Source organism: Meriones unguiculatus (genome assembly GCF_030254825.1).
Source record: "Meriones unguiculatus strain TT.TT164.6M chromosome 13 unlocalized genomic scaffold, Bangor_MerUng_6.1 Chr13_unordered_Scaffold_47, whole genome shotgun sequence".
Lineage (NCBI taxonomy): Eukaryota > Metazoa > Chordata > Mammalia > Rodentia > Muridae > Meriones > Meriones unguiculatus.
This window is the reverse complement of record NW_026843653.1, coordinates 434808-440089: the sequence shown is the minus strand read 5'-3', so window position 1 is coordinate 440089 and position 5282 is coordinate 434808.

Below are 5282 nucleotides of genomic sequence, written 5' to 3'. Positions count from 1 at the left end.
CATGTGGGCTAAGGAAGGACTCTAATAATGGCATGAAAAGGCTCATATGTAGAATGCTAATATGTACTATGGGATTATAGATGGAAGGTGGACCAGATGAGGAGGATTAAATTGGAAGGCATTGGATGGGGGCTAGGAGATGAATGGTGAGGTTATTGAGACAGCATATGTGAAATATCTATCTGGCCCAAAATAAATAAGACAATTATAAAATCTAACCAATATCGGTGTTTTATTTGTGATAAGGGGTAAATAACACCACAGTGATAGTGTTCTGGAAAATAATAATAAATAGTATAGAGCCCAACAATCTTTTTTTTTTAATTTTCTGCAACAAAGGTTTATAAATTCCTAAGGTCTATCCAGGATCCCAGAATTTTACATGAAGATGTAAATATAACCTCTCTGTCTTTGCTTAATATGTTAATGTTTAACTATTTGGATAAACTGGGTCATATAAGAAACTAATATTCTATAAGATACACTACAAATGTATCTGGAAAATGACATTCCTAGTCTTTCTGTGAACTCTATTTATGTTTTAAGGTTCTTTTTTGTTGTAAAAGATCTTCACCTAAATCTTCAAATCAAAATGTTAAGGCTCAAACTTACCATGGGTAAAAGTGCAAAAGTTTAATCTTAAAAGCTGTGAACTTGTTGAAAACTGTAAAAGATAATTAATATTCTGGATAATGGTCAGACACCTTATAAATGACCAAATACTTTAACATGTTCAGAGGTAGGCTTATTATCATGCACAATATAAACATAATGCCTCTACAGAGAGAAAAGTGTCTCTGTGTCTAATCAAGGACAAACCTTACATAAGTAACTGAATATCAGTGAAATTTATTTACTATAAAATATGGTTAACAAATTTGATGTTGTTCCCCAAACCCTTCAGAGAGTTCTTCTAAATATGGATTTAAGAAATCTAAAGAAAAAGTCTCCCTCTGGTAAACAAAAATTTACACTTCCAGTCAGAAGCTAAGGCAATTCACAAATACTATGGGCAGAAATAGCCTTTGTCTTGATCATATCTGAACTGTAGTAATGCTGACAATTGAACCAAGAATTGACATATGCTTCACCCATCATTATATCCCTGACCAACCTCTGGACACTGTTGAGTTGAATACCCTAATGTTCCTGGCCAAGACAAATTAGTTTTTCTACATTCCTCTTCCATAAAACATCTCTCAGACCTTACAGGTCTGGTGCTTGAAAGCTGTTGATTCCCTATGTTGCAACTGAAGTCTTAATGTTGTTTGGGTGACATTCAAAGAACGTCTGCTCGCCACAAAGTATTTGAACACCATGGAGGAACCTAGACCCTAGACTGGGTGTACAGGTATCAGACTTTTTGACTGATACAGAGGCCATTTGGTTTATACTGCTTATTCAATTTAACCCTCTCAGGTCTCTGGTGGTGTTGACAGTATGTTGTCACTATAGAAGTTGAACAGCAATCAGGAAACTTGAGGCATATTTTTAAAACAAGGCAGCAGATGTTTGGTCACTCCATACTATATCTGACAATCAATCCTTGTTCTTTCTACAGCTAGCAGGTGACCTGCTGAAGGAGGCATTATGCCAGACAGGTTTGCCTTGCTGACAGGCATCACACTGAACAACATAATCACACAATAATAAATATATATGAAATTCAAACTAAAGCTATCATGTTACTAATATATATCAACTAATTGTTAGAATTTTTAATTAAAACAACTTGCTTTTCAAGCACTGCTTAATTAACAGAGTCTCCTGGTAAATGGCTGGAGGGGGAAACAGAGGCTTTAAACTTGATATAAATTTTTGACTGATTAAGACAGTGAATTATGATATCTATATGCAAGTTGTAAATATCTGAGACAGTGGTTTAAGGTATGAGAAAATGAGACTTAATGATTTCAGAATGTTGGAGTTTTAAAATATTAATCAGTGGAGTTCTGATATCCTATGGAAACCACCTGATGAAAGATGTGGCTCCTGTTCACATAGTTATAGAATCTAGTTTTTTAATGTCCTATCATTGTTCTGAAGACACAGTGCTTCTTATTGTGCAGAAATCTTATCTTTCATTATATATATATAGACAGAGCTATGTCTGTTCATTTTTCATGACTTTAGCCCATAACCATCCTTTTTTGATCTCCAAGATTTAGGTATAGCTGTAAAGCATGAATCTAACCCAGCTGTTTACAGATATTTGCTTTTCTTACAATGAGGGTTACAGTGTGTATTCTGTATTGTGTTTATATTAAAATATTTGAAGTGTTCATCTTCTTTAGTAAAGTTTTAAAAATATACTGTAAGCTCCAAGGAATTGAGACTTGATCCCCCTAACACAAGTCAAACAGATTCTAGATTGACTTCTGACAATTAATAATTCATTCTTTCTGTCTCTTGCCTATCTCTGAGGAGGGGTTCTTTTCTTTCTCTGGTCTTGGTACACTTTCTACCTCCTGCTGTAGGGGGCTAATGAACTATAGTTTCTCCCTCATGTGAAAGCATTCCTAAGAGTACTTAACTTGCAAAATAAATCAGGCATCCTGGGATTTTTCTCTTCACATACTCCATAACAATACAGCTATGAGGACCACAGGCTTATAGGCTTCTTTCCTGCTCACAAAGAGGTGCATAGAATGAGCCTTTCAGAAGATACTTTCCAGTAAAGTATCATCTTAAGCCAGAATTGTTACTCAAGTGAACAAATATGCCAAATATAGCATGAATGGAAAAACAGAAAATATGGAAAAGCTGAATGACTCCTCTACAATATCTTCACAACCAACAAATGAACACAAGTATACTCAAAGCAATAAAGTGGCCAGTGAATACTTCAGAAAGTAAAGAGGTGAATAACCCAAAGGAAGATGGGATCAAACATGGAATTTGTCTTGGCATTGAGACAAGAATAAACAGTACACAGGAGAACTTGGATGAGGGATCAGAAAAAAGGAATACAAATAAAACACTCAGTACCAAAAAAGATAAATCCTAAGACAAAATTCAGATTCTAGAGGAGGAGAAGGACAAATGCTAACATTGGAAATTAAAACCACTAAGACTCCAATCACACCACAAGTCACTGTGTTTCCAACAGAACTAAGTAGACATCAGAATATCAGGCATGAAGGACATGACTTTCATAGCACTGCATTAAAGTATCAGTGAGAAATAAATAAGTCATAACTGTGACCACAGTGTTCAAACTCTGAGACACTTTAAAGAGACTAAATCATGTAGAACAGGAGAGGCTCAGATTTGTGCTAAGGACATGGGGATACTCAAGTTCATTTTAGTTGAAAATCTCCAAATCTGGGGAAACATTCAAACAAAAGACATTTAGATGCCCAAATAAAGGTGAGAAGAGTGGAATATTTTCTGGATAGATTAGAGGAAATGTGTCAAAAATATATAAACCTGAGCATGGAATTCCACAGTGAACTAGACACAAAAGTTAGTGGTTTCTCTCTCTGATTTCTTCCCGATTGGACATATAAGGAAGAGAAGTGGAAATGTTTGTAGATGTGTAATGAAGGAGGACAGGTTAAAACTTTTACATTTCTCTGTATCATCTTCAATATTCTCAAAGAAATTGCATGTGCACAGAAGAGCAGGTACTATCCTGTAGCCAGAACACGCATACCACATTCAGACAAGTACTCACAGAAAGAGTTCCCATAGTGGCCTTGGGTCATTGTCAAAAATATTCGTGAAGGGTGCTTCTAGTGTTATGTAAATGGGGATAAATGCACCTAGGATTATGTCTGCCTTCGTGTAGGTACTGGGCTGCTGCCAGCACTCAAAACAGCTGTGGTGCATCACCTCCATTGATGTAAATGAAGATTGCAAGAGTACTAAGAGACAAAGCAAAGGAAAGGACATGTCAGTGTCTTCACAACACAGAGACAATGCCCTGCTTCTATGATGATTCAAGAAGATTGTTGATTTATGTCATGCAGCAGGCTCAGACTTCAACCTTGCCTTAGAAGCCTTTGTATGCTACAGCTGCTTCCTACTGTTACTTCAGGTTCTTAGTCTGTGCACAACCAATGGTTCTCATGACAGCCTGCTCACAAACTGAAGCAAAGTCCAGACAATAGATTGTGGGTCACGGTGTTGAGATATTTCTCTAACTCTAACCAGAGTCACTCTAAATTCCATGGATTTTCATTGTTGTATTTTCCTCTCCTACCTGTGTTCTGGGGATCCCATAACCCTGGGGCTATGCACCTGAATCCTTGATGTGGGTGAAAAACATGTTTGGTTCTTTCTTTCTTCCCCAACCTGTATGATTTCATCATGGTCCACAGTGACTTTGGAGAGTCCCATAGTCTGAAACAGAACTGTAGGTCATCTAAAATTAGCTTGTTTGTTTTGGATTGCTGTTGTGAAGGTAGTTTGAACAGGTGATTTTAAAAAAATTAAATGTATTCCACAAAACTGCACTTAAAATATTTCAAGATTGGCAACTGGTGGTGTCAGTCTCTTGTGTCTGCCATTCAAAAGCACAATAGCCTTGTATCTATCTTGACTCCCTTATCAGTTGTCTTCTCTTTTCACCAATAATTATAAAGTTTTTTTAAAAAAAGAGTAATGATATTGCAGTCAAGTACACATGATCATTTCCTATGTCACCCATTCATAGTATTAAGATACACAAGCATTAATCTCACAATCTGTGTTCTGCTAATAGCATATTTGTGTACCAGCCACTCCGCAATTACATTTTTTAATAAATCCAACATTGTGTTTTGAAACACCAAAATAATCCAAAAAGTCACATAAGTCCAGGAAAGCATGATATTTATTTGAATTATTCAGCAAAAACTGACCAGTCCTGGACAAAGGCACAGATGTGGTCACTGACTGATTCTCTGAACAGTCCTCATAATAAATATTTAAGCAGATGAAAAAATCTTACTGCATTCAGGCCGCTACTGATCAAATAGGGACTCAGAACAGACTTTGGAGCTGAACTGTGACACGAAAGTGAAATTGTACAGCATTTTTATAAAATGGAAAGACAAATCAATGGGGAGCAGGGAAGGCTGTGGCATTTTCCAATCATACCTTGACAGAGAGAGAGCTTTGATCAAGTAAGTAAACATTGGTGACTGAGCCCTATCCAGGACACACGGTTTCTGAGTTCTTGACTTAGCTTTTGCAGTCACATCCCCTCCTGGCCTTACAGGAACAAAAGATTGGAAAAGCTGCTCATAATCAATTTAAGTCCTGACAGGTGACACATTTACAACCTGTGTGTATCAGTT